Source organism: Callorhinus ursinus, unplaced genomic scaffold (genome assembly GCF_003265705.2).
Source record: "Callorhinus ursinus isolate GAN/ISIS: 27379988/994484 unplaced genomic scaffold, GSC_fseal_2.0 scaffold8, whole genome shotgun sequence".
Lineage (NCBI taxonomy): Eukaryota > Metazoa > Chordata > Mammalia > Carnivora > Otariidae > Callorhinus > Callorhinus ursinus.
In genome coordinates this window covers 609,491-621,169 of record NW_027397070.1, presented here as the reverse complement: position 1 = coordinate 621,169, position 11,679 = coordinate 609,491, and positions in this window count along the sequence as shown.

Genomic DNA, 11,679 nt, shown 5'->3' with positions numbered 1-11,679 from the left:
GCAGAGCACCTCCTTCAACCATCCCATCATATCTTTCTCTGTTCCTCTTGAGCCTTTCCCATTGCTTGCTCACCACCATGCTGATGTAGTTTGTCAAATCTTTTTTCTTCTCTCTTTCCCATCCCCTGAAAGTAAGAGGAAAAAATCTGAAGGGCTTAGCAAGCTTAATAAACCATGTGGACAAAGTGAGGCACACTGGAGTGGCCTGATAAACCTGGAGGAAAGAAAGGTACACAGAGTGTGTGTGACACATGTGCAGTGCTCACTCGCTGTAAACCCATTACATTTCACTCATTCCTTCAGTCATCCAGTAAATTCACAGATGGATTGATCCATGAATAATTTGGCAGATGGGGACTTTCAAGTGTAGAAAAAAAGACTCAGGGCTTGCAAACTAAGGATGTCAAATAGAAAATACTGAATTCAAATTATTTAGGTCAAACAAAAATTAGTTGTTAAATACCTCTTTTATTGACTTAACAGTGGGCTTTTTAAAAAAAGAAAATGTCTTAGAGAAACAGCTTCCTTTTTAAACTCACAATCAAATATATCAAGATTTAAGCCATGAATTAAACTTTTCTCATTCAGAGCTTTCATCTTTTACTTATTTTTTTAAGTGGGCTCCATGCCCCACATGGGGCTTGAACTTAGATCCTGAGATCATGACCTGAGCCAAAACCAAGAGTCAGACACTCAACCGACTACACCACCCAGGTCCCCAGCAAAAAAAAAAAAAAAAAAAAATTATTTTTTTTAAAGATTTATTTATTTATTTGAGAGAGCGAGAGAGTACATGAAAGGGGGGAGGGCCAGAGGGAGAAGCAGGCTCCCCACCAAGCAGGGAGCCCGACGCGGTACTCGACCCCGGGACTCCGGGATCATGACCTGAGCCGAAGGCAGTTGCTTAACCAACTGAGCCACCCAGGCGCCCCCCAAAAAAATACTTGAAAAGTAACATTGCATGTAATGAACATGAAAAGTCTCATACTTTGGGGGGACGTTGATCTGTGCATTAAAATAATTGCCCAGGTTTTTAAGGAAATCAGGAGGGGTAATTGAATTAAAAAGACCAGAATCCCCACTAGACATCAATATTGTATATAGTAATGTGTATTGTGTATACTGAAATCCTTCATAAAGCACTGAAGGACCTTGAAAATCTGTCCCTTTCTGCCCCTCGCCCTTTCCTTTCACCTTTCACCCAAGGGCTCTGCAATCCCCACAGCAGCTACAAAAAAGGAGATAATAACAACTTTCCCCTTTTGGAAATCACTGCTCTGAAGAGTATAACAATTTTCCGGGGATCAGATGTGATGAGCAGCAGAGTTTAATCCTTTACTAACTGACTCCCCAATTTCAACCTCGTCATCTCTGCCATTTCCTCCGAGATATCCCAAATCCCATCCTTCTCTGTCTCTCCTCTCTGTCTGCATCTGACTGCTGTTTCAGCACTACAGGCTCAGAACCTTGGCAAAGACACACAGCAAAGTCTCCTTCTGCCAAGAGGAATCGGAGTTTTCATCCTACATCCTTATTATATGTTCCTTACATCATCATTTCAGCCTCAAGTCAATTTGATCTTGAGCTGCCAAGATCTTGTCTGAGAGAACTGCCTGATTGTGTCAAGTGAATGCCAGGGGCTTCAACCCGAAAGAGGAGACAAGGGAGAAGCTCATGGGAGCACATGAACTTTGCATGCCTTTGCCCCGCATAACTGGAATTCTGTCCCAGGTCTCCTGCCCTTAGATTTTTCCACTACTCAGCAGTGGCCTCTAGAGAGCTGAGGTAGATTAACTCTTAAATTTCTTTCAGTATATTATACTTAGTTTCTTTTTTCAAGATTTTGTTCTTCACAGTAAGTTGTTTTGTTTATTTTTTTTTTTTAAGATTTTGTTCTTCAGCGGCGCCTGGGTGGCACATCCAACTCTTGGTTTCGGCTTAGGTCGTGATCTCAGGGTTGTGAGATCAAGCCCCACGTCTCTCTGTTTCTCTCTCTCTCTCAAATGAATAAATAAATTTTTTAAAAAAACAATATTTCATTCTTCATAGTATATTATGATATTATCTACCTGATTGCCAATCAAAACAGGGGAGAAATAAAGCTTGCCTGAGGTTCTTAACTTTTTTTTTTATTTTGTTTTGTTTTGTTTTTAACTTTTTTTTTTTTAAAGAGCAGGAGGCAAGGCAGAGGGAGAGAGAGAATCTTAAGCAGACTCCACGCCCAGCGTAGAACCTGACTTTGGGGCTCAAACAGCCCAAATCTAATCTGTATGCTGACTTTCAAGGCACAGGAAAGACAGGCTTTCTCTGGTGGTAATAAATATTCCCTTGCTTCCACAAACAAGCAAAGGCTGAATGACCATCAGCCAGGAGAAGAGACTCTTTTCTTTGAAAGAGTGTATCTTATTCAACATTCATTCCACAAATATCTGTGAATGCCTAGCAGGCATTGTGCTAGTGTTGGTATTGATCCCTTCCAACCCCAAAACTCCATAATTCTATGACTTCTTTGATGACTAGAAAGAAGGAACAAGTGTTGTGGCAAAATCTAAAAGGTGACAATAATCCTAGACATTTTGAGGCATCTTAGAGGGTGTATCTATTTGTTGTATGTTGGGGGCACAGGGATACCTTTGCAGAAAGAACACATTGAAAAAGTATATTGAGTCTGAGACAGAAGAGAGGTTAAAATAATTCTCATAAGTTAAAAGACCTTCTACTAAATGTATAAATTCTACACATTTATGCAACATATCAGACAAGTGTTTGAGAATGGGTCTTGCTCAGTACAATGAACACATATGCATACGGGTGCATACCCCAGAGAAGGCATGGCAGGCAATGCAAGTAAAGAGGTGGTAAAACTCACCAATGTTCTCCAATGACACAGGGGTGATGTAGCTCACTGTTAAAATGTTCTTTCTTCCACTTGTTCCATAATCTCTTCTGAAATGAAACAGAGAGCAAAATATTTTAAAACATTATGATTTGGACATTAGTAACTGGTTTTCTGTTAAAATAATTTCACCCTTTTAACTGGGTCTCTGGATTTTTCTAATCTCTTTCCTTCTGTGTAAATTTTGCATTTTGCCCTTTTCAATACTTCTGTCTTCTTCTAGCCAAATAAGGTAGAACTAAGCCTACTTGCCCTTTCCACTTTAATCAGTAACTACTATGGCACCATTAGAACTATATTTGAACAGGTTTCAAAATCTGTTCCTCAAAAGCCATTCATTCATTCAACAAACATTTTTGTATAGAAGGTGAATACTCATTTTTAGTTAGTATAAATAAATAGCATACTTTATGAGATATATGCAAATACTAACTTGAAGCTTAAAATTTTGTATCAAGAAAATATAGAAGTGTCGTGAGCACAGTAATCATGTCACAATGTATACATATATCAAATCATCACATTGCCACCCTAAATACATTCAATCTTTATTTGTCTGTCAATTATACCTCAATAAAGATGGAGGAAAAAAGAAAATATAAAATTTTTTGAGAAGTTGTGCCAAGTAAAGCCAGTCTTAGGTTCTATTGTTGCCCTGCTGAACTAATGAACATTACTGAGTAAAGACCTATTTTGTCAGACAATATATCTAAAAATTTGGATTCTGGGGTACCTGGCTGACTCAATCAGTAGAGCATGCCACTCTTGATCTCAGGGTCATGAGTTCAAGCCACATCTAGAGCTTAGAGGCAAATCAATCAATCAATCAATCAATCAATCTAACACTAATCTTAAAAACCTTTGGATCCTGCTGTTTTTTACCCCTTTAACCAACTGATCTATCATAACTCTGGGTACACTTGTGCAGGTCACTTGACTTTATTTTCATTATCTGGAAAGTAGATAATAATTTGATCTCTTTAATATTGTGATGGTTAGTTTTATTTGTCAACTTGGCTAGGCCATGGTACCCACTTGTATGGTCAAATACAGGTCTAGATGTTGCTGGCAAAATGTTTTTCAGATGTGATTAACATTTAAATCAGTAGACTTTAAGTAGATTAGCTTCCATAATGTGGGTGGGCCTCACGCAATCAGTGCAAAACCTTCAAAGAAAAGACTGAGGTCCCCAGCACAAGGAATTCTGCTTCCAGACTCAAGACTGAAAGACTGACTCCTGCCAATGTCCAGCCTGCTGGCATGCTCTGCAGACTTCAGGTTGGCCAGGCCCCAAAGCTCATGAGCCAATTCCTTAAAGTAAATCTTTCTCTCTTTCTCTCAGTCTCTCTCTCATTCTTTCTCTTTTTCTCTTTCTATATATACAATTTATTTTGATGATAGAGAGATAGAGATAGGTAGATAGATGATAGATAGATAGATAGATAGATAGATAGATAGATAGATAGATAGGCAGAAAGATAAATATCCTATTGGTTATGTTTCTCTGGAAAACCCTGACTAATACAATTACCTCCCTTGCAACTGTCATAAAGATGGGAATGTGGTTTAGGTTTAGGAAAGTTTAGGTATATAGGAAGACCATTGTCATTCATCACTCTCAGGAGATACACTTCTCCTGAAGATCTTATTATATTGTCTCTCTCTCCATCAACATCTGCCTTAAATAAGCAACAATAGTCATTATTATTTTATAAAGGTGAGGCAGAAAGAGGATAGGAAAACTCAGTGTCATCAACCCAAATTGATCAACCCACTAACTCTATTAAACTCTGGCTCTCTTCTAAAGGCCAAAGCAATATTCTTCAATGTATAACCAGTAACATTCATTCATACACTTATCTTGCTTTTTTCAAAGAGACTTTCCACTGACATCAAACACTTACCATGTACTCCTGTACCTCCTCCTGATTCAATGTCCTCTTATACCCGTTACAGAAGCCCAGGATGGAAAATCCTAGAGCACAAAATTTTACATGAGGTGAATTTCAGGCTTGAAAGCTTTGGGATTTTTATCTGCCTGACACAGGATTTTGAAGTGATCATTGGATGACCAGAATTGAACTTGCCGTCAGTGAATACTCAAGGGTATTATTATGAGTTTTCCATTTCAATGATTTCTTGTTACTAGTCTCCTTCATTTACTAATTTAATAAGTGGACAATAAAACAAGCAGCCTCCAAATATGGATGAGTTCCAAACCTTTGGCAATTAGCATGGCATCAGTTTGTTCAGCCACTGTACTAACCACTGCAACATAGACCAGAAAGTTGAAGTCCACTGACAAAGGGAACCTCACCCATGAATCCTAAGTAAATTGCTATCAATCCATGGGCTCCCAAAATGCCCAATAGGCAGCCTGGAACTCACTAAGCTTCCAGAAATATCTGACTCGACACCTCCTCATTTGTCTTTTCTAATGCTTGAGGAAAAGTTCAAAGCAAAAAATTACAATCCAGTACCAGTGGGTTTTTCAATCTCCCAAAAAGAGTTTTGACTACCTAAGGCAAAAACAATACTAATGCATTGTGGAACTGAAAATATGCAGGAATAAAATGTATGAAAATAATAACAAAATGACTGGGAGGAAGAAAATGGAAGTTGGAAAGATTCTTATACAGGCAGTGGTATGATATTTTTTGATATATACTGCATTAAAGATGTATTCTCTAAATGCTCGACAAACAGCTAAAATAAAGTGATATGGCTAATAAGGTAATAGTGGAGATGAAATAAAATATTTTTTAAAAGCGCAGTGAGTCCAAATGATAAAAAAAATAGAAGAAAATGAGAACAGAAAACAAATAGCAAAATGGTAAATTTAAACCAAACCCCATCAATAATCACATTAAATGTATATGGTCTCCCTTGTTTCCAAAATATATCAAGAACTCTTACAACTCAACAATAAGACAACAAATAACCCACTTTAAGAATAGGCAAAGGATTCAAATTGACATTGTTCCAAAGAAGATAGACAAATGGTCAGTAAGCCCATGAAAAAATTTTCAACATTATTAGCCTTCAGGGAAATGGAAAGCAAAGCCACAACAAGATACCACTTCACATGCTCTAGGATAACTATGATCAAAAAGACAGAAAATGACAAGTATCAGAAAGGATGTGGAGAAATTAATATCCTCAATAATTATTGACAGGAATATAAAATGATACAGGCATTTTATCAAATAATTAGGCAATTCATCAAAATGTTAAAGACACATTTATCGTTATCCAGCAGAACCACTCCTATACTCAAGAGTATTGAAAACATATGTTCGGAGCACCTGGGTAGCTTAGTCATTTAAGCATCGGACTCTTGATTTTGGCTCAGGTCATGATCTCAAGGTCATGAGATCCAGCCCCACATCAGGCTCTGCACTGAGTGTGGAGCCTACTTAAGATTCTCCCTTTCCCATACAGCCACTCTGGAAAACAGTATGGAGGTTATTCATAAAGTTAAAAATAGAGCCACCCTATGACCCAGCAATTGCCCTGCTAGGTATTTACCCAAAGGATACAGGCATAGTGATCCAAAAGGGCACCTGCACCCCAGTGTTTTATAGCAGCAATGTCCATAATGGCTAAACTATGGAAAGAGCCCAGATGTCCATCAACAGATGAATGAATAAAGAAGATGTGGTGTAGGGTGCCTGAGTGGCTCAGTCAGTTAAGCATCTACCTGGGGCTCAGGTTATGATCCCAGGGTCCTGGGATCAAGCCCACATTGGACTCCCTTCTCAGCAGGGAGTCTGCTTCTCCCTCTCCCTCTGTCCCTCCCTCTGCTCGTTCTCTCTCTCTCTCAAATAAATAAATAAAATATTTTTAAAGTAAAATTTAAGAAAAGAAGATGTGATATATACACACACACACACACATACACACACACAATGGAATGTGATTCAGCCACGAAAAAAAATGAAATCTTACCATTTGCAACAAGGTGGGTGGGACTAGAGTGTATTATGCTAAGTGAGATAAGTCAATCAGAGAAAGACAATTACCATGTGATTTCATTCATATGTGGAATTTAAAAAACAAAACAGAAGATCATAGAGGAAGGGAAGGAAAAAATAAAATAAGATGAAATCAGAGAGGGAGATAAACCATAAGAGACTCTTAACTACAAGAAACAAACTGAGGGTTGCTGGAGGGGAGTTGGGTGGAGGGATAGGGTAACAGGGTGATGGGCATTAAGGAGGGCACGTGATGGAATGAACACTGGGTGTTACATGCAACTGATGAATCACTAAACTCTACCTCTGAAACTAATGCTCCACTGTAGGTTAATTAATTGAATTTAAATAAAATAAAATTTAAAAAATAAAAATAAATTTAAAAAAAGATTCTCTCTTTCCCTCTCCCTCTACCCTCCCTCCACTCATACTCTCTCTCTCTCAAAGAAAAAAGAAAGCATACGTCCACACAAAAATTTGTACATAATTCATACAATCCAAAAAGTGGAAACATCCAAAATGTCTATCCATTGACAAATGGTTAAACAAAAGTGGTATGTCCATAAAGTGGAATATTGTTCAGTAATAAAAAAGAATGAGGTACCGATACATGATACAACATGTATCCACCTTTTCAGTGAAGATGAAGAGATTGCGGTTTGATGATATTGAAGAGAAAAGAATATGGAGGCAGCAAATATCCCAGGCCCTGGCCAAGTTCCATCTTTGCAGGACAGTAAACATACAGCAGAATATAGCCTTGATAGATGCTACACACGTGGTAGGGGTTCCACACAATTACTAGAATCACGAGAACAGTGAAGAGTCAGAAAAAGAACAAGGGATGGGAGACTGCTCCTGAAGGCCAGGCGCAAAAGCAACAACCCTACCTCAGACCATGGGTCTCACTACATGCATAGACCCCACCAGCCTTGACCAGACTATTACAACCCTCTGGTGCAGGAAGTGATGGAGGATGCTGACAACCTGGGTACAGGACAGGTTGACCAGTGGGACAGAATATGAATCGGAGTTATAGACCATAACTCCTCAGGGGCTCTCTTCACCAAAGACAGCACTGTGAGGACAGCAATGAAGAGATGAGACCCAAGGTCAGCAGCCACCTCAATCAATTACCTCCACAGATGTAAAAACCTAAACCACAACATGGCAAAGAGACAAAAGCTGTTGGTCCACCAGCTGAACATTCATCTGCTCTTGAAGCTGAGCAAGGTGGGGCTGAGTAAAGGTCACCTTACCACCTCTGCCATCATCCGTTTAGTCATCCAACCAGTAGAAATAACTATGAAATTCCAGTAATAAGAAATTAATGAAATATGGGAGCCGATGATCTTAAGTGCTTGCTTTTTGCCGTTGACTAGATAACTAGAACTATCTGCATTATCTATGCAGCTTGGGGTTTTTAATATTTTTACTTGAAAACCTATCTTTTGGGTAATGACAAACATGCGTTTGTTTGGTTCTTTTATGCCTGGTTTTTCTCATTACACTTTATAGATTTTTAAATTGTTTCTTACCTGGCCAAGTTGACAATTTTAGGAATTTCATTTATAATCTGTAACAAAAGTTCATAACTTGATTTTTTAAGTCAACTATAATGTTGTGATTTATAATAAGAAATACATATTTGGTTTTCATCCCCTTTTCTGGCACAGAACTTCAAAAACCCCAGGGATTTCCAAAGTGATGAGAGTGATAAAGGTGTCTTTTTTTTATGTAATGAGGTGACTTTGAAAACATCTCAGGATCAACCTTGTAATTAAAAGGTTGCTGGGCACCTGGGTGGCTCAGTCAGTTAAGCGTCTGCCTTCGGCTCAGGTCATGATCCCGGGGTCCTAGAACGGAGTCCCACATCAGGCTCCTTGCTCAGCAGGGAGCCTGCTTTTCCCCTGCCTGCCCCTCCTCCTGCTTGTGCTTGTTCTCTCCCTCTGTGTGTCAAATAAATAAATAAAATCTTTAAAAAAAATAAAAATAAAGATTTGGAACTTTCAGTCCCACTCCCTGACCCCCCAGGGAGTGGAGAGAGCCTGGAGGTTGAATCAATTAACAAAGGCCAAAGATTTAATCAATCATGTCTATGTAGTGAAGCCTGCATAAAAGTCCAAAAAGACAAGGTTCAGAGACATTTGTTGAAACCATAAAGATTTGGGGAGAATGGTACACTCTGAGAAAGCATGGATGCCCATACTTTGCCCTATGAATCTCTTACATCTGGCTGTTTCTGAGTTACATCCTTTTGGAATAAACCCACAGTCTAGTGAGTAAACTGATTTGCTGAGTCCTGCGAGCCACTTTTGCAAATTAATCAAACCTCAGGAGGGGGTCGTGGGAACCTCTGATTGACAGCCAGTCAGAAGTACAGGTAGCAACATGAACTTAGAATTGGCATCTGAAGTGGAGTGCAGTGTTGTTGGACTGAGCCCTCAACCCGTGGAATCTAAGACTGTCTCCAAGCAGTTAGAATAGTGTCAGAATAGCACTGAATTGTAGGACATCCAGCTGGTGTCTGAGAATGGCTTGGTCATGTGTGAAAAACCCACACACAATCAGAATTAATAGCAGAATCATTATCAACAAACTGCAAGCACTTGTTTAAAAAAGGTCTTAAGTAATTAATTTTTTAAAGATTTTATTTATTTACTTTAGAGAGAGAGAGAGAGTGAGAGACAGAGAGTGCAAGGGGAGGGCGGTGCAGGGAGGGGCAGAGGGAGAGAATCTTCAAGCAGACTTCCTGCTGAGCATGGAGCCTGATGGGGGGCTCGGTCCCTCGACCCATGAGATCATCATCTGAGCCAAAACCAAGAGTTGGACACTCAACAGACTGAGCCACCCAGGCACCCCCTAAATAATTAAATTTTCAAAAAGCTCTCCCTCTCTCTCTCTCTCCCTCTACCCCTTACTTTCCCCAGATTACTCTCTCTAGGGAAAGCCTGTTACCATGTCTTAAAGATACTATGGAGAGACCCATGTGATGAGAAACTGAGGCCTCTTCACAACGGCTGTGTAACTGAGCCATCCTGGAGGTGCATCCTCCTGCCTGGCCAAACCTTTAGATGATTACATCTCATCTAAAACTTCATGAAAGACCCAGAGCCAACACCACCCAGCTAAGCTGCTCTCAAATCCTCGTCCACAGAAACTATGAGACAATAAAATGTTTGTTAGCTAAATAAAGGTTTAGCTGCCATGTTTGGAATAATTTATTATGCAACGATACATAACTAATATAGTGGTAAATACACCATTTCCTCATTCTTCTAGCAGTATCTAGTACGATAATGTACACTTGAATGGTTTCCTTCCTCTTCCTGTCTCACTTTCCCACTCTCTTACTGGTGTTTCCTGGGATTACCTCTCAAGTAACTACTTGTACTCAAACACATGCCTCAGGGTCTGCTTTCAGGATATATATGTGATAGATAGATAGATAGATAGATAGATAGATAGATAGATAGATATCAATCACAGGGACAGAGAGAAGAAAATCTATATATACTAAGACTGAGCAAGGGAAACACAGTCGAAAAGGAGTATTGTAATTCCTCCCATCTTGTTTTTCTCTTCCTAAAGATTTTTACACAGTTATAATTATTCTATATGTTCAATTATGTACCTTACTCTTCTTGATTGATTACTATATCATTAGCAACTCAGAGTTTTTATACAATCTTTTAAAGATTTTATTTACTTATTTACTTATTTATTTGAGAGAGAGAGAGCAAGAGAGTGGCAAAGGGAGAGGGAGAAGCAGACTCCCCGCTGAGCAGGGAGCCCAATGCGGGGCTCCATCCCGACCTGAGCCGAAGGCAGAAGCCCAACCGACCAAGCCACCAAGGCACCCCAGAGTTTTTATATAGTCTTATGAAAGTCTTTTATTGGCTGTGTGGCAGGTAGAATTTCAAGGAATGGCTCCAAGATTCCATGCTCTAATCCCCAGAAACTTGAATACGATGAAATGTCACTCTGATGATTGTGCTATGTTATGAGGCTTAGCTGATCTTAAAAAGGAGAGATATCTAGGTAGGTCTAACCTAATCACATGAGATCTGAACAGCGCATGAACTTTGGTGGCAGGCAGAAGATAAAGCCAGAAGATTCCAAGCCTCAGAAGAACTTGAAGTGCTCTCACTGGTTTGAAGGTGGAGGGCATCACGTGAGAAGGAATACAGGGGACCTTAAGGAGCTGAAGATGCCCCCAGTGAACAAACAGCACAGAAACAGGGATCTCAGTCCCACAGGTGCAAAGAACAGAACCCTGGCAATAACAAATAAATGGAAGAAGACCCTGAGCTCCAGATGAGAACTCAACCAGCCAATACCTTGACTTTGGTCTTGTGATAACCTAAGCACAGAACCAGCTGAACCTGCCTACACGTCTGATTTACAGAACTATAAAGAAATATATGGGTGCTGTGGGAATTTGTCATACAGCAATACAAACTAATACAGCTTTAAACTCATTTTATGAGGCCACCATTACCTTGATCCCAAAACCAGATAAAGACCCCATCAAAAAGGAGAATTACAGACCGATATCCTTGATGAACATGGATGCAAAAATTCTCACCAAAATACTAGCCAATAGGATCCAACAGTACATTAAAAGGATTATTCACCATGACCAAGTGGGGTTTATCCCTGGGCTGCAAGGTTGGTTCAACATCCGCAAATCAATCAATGTGATACAATACATTAACAAAAAAAAGAACAAGAATCATATGATCCTCTCAATAGATGCAGAAAAAGCCTTTGACAAAGTACAGCATCCTTTCTTGATCAAAACTCTTC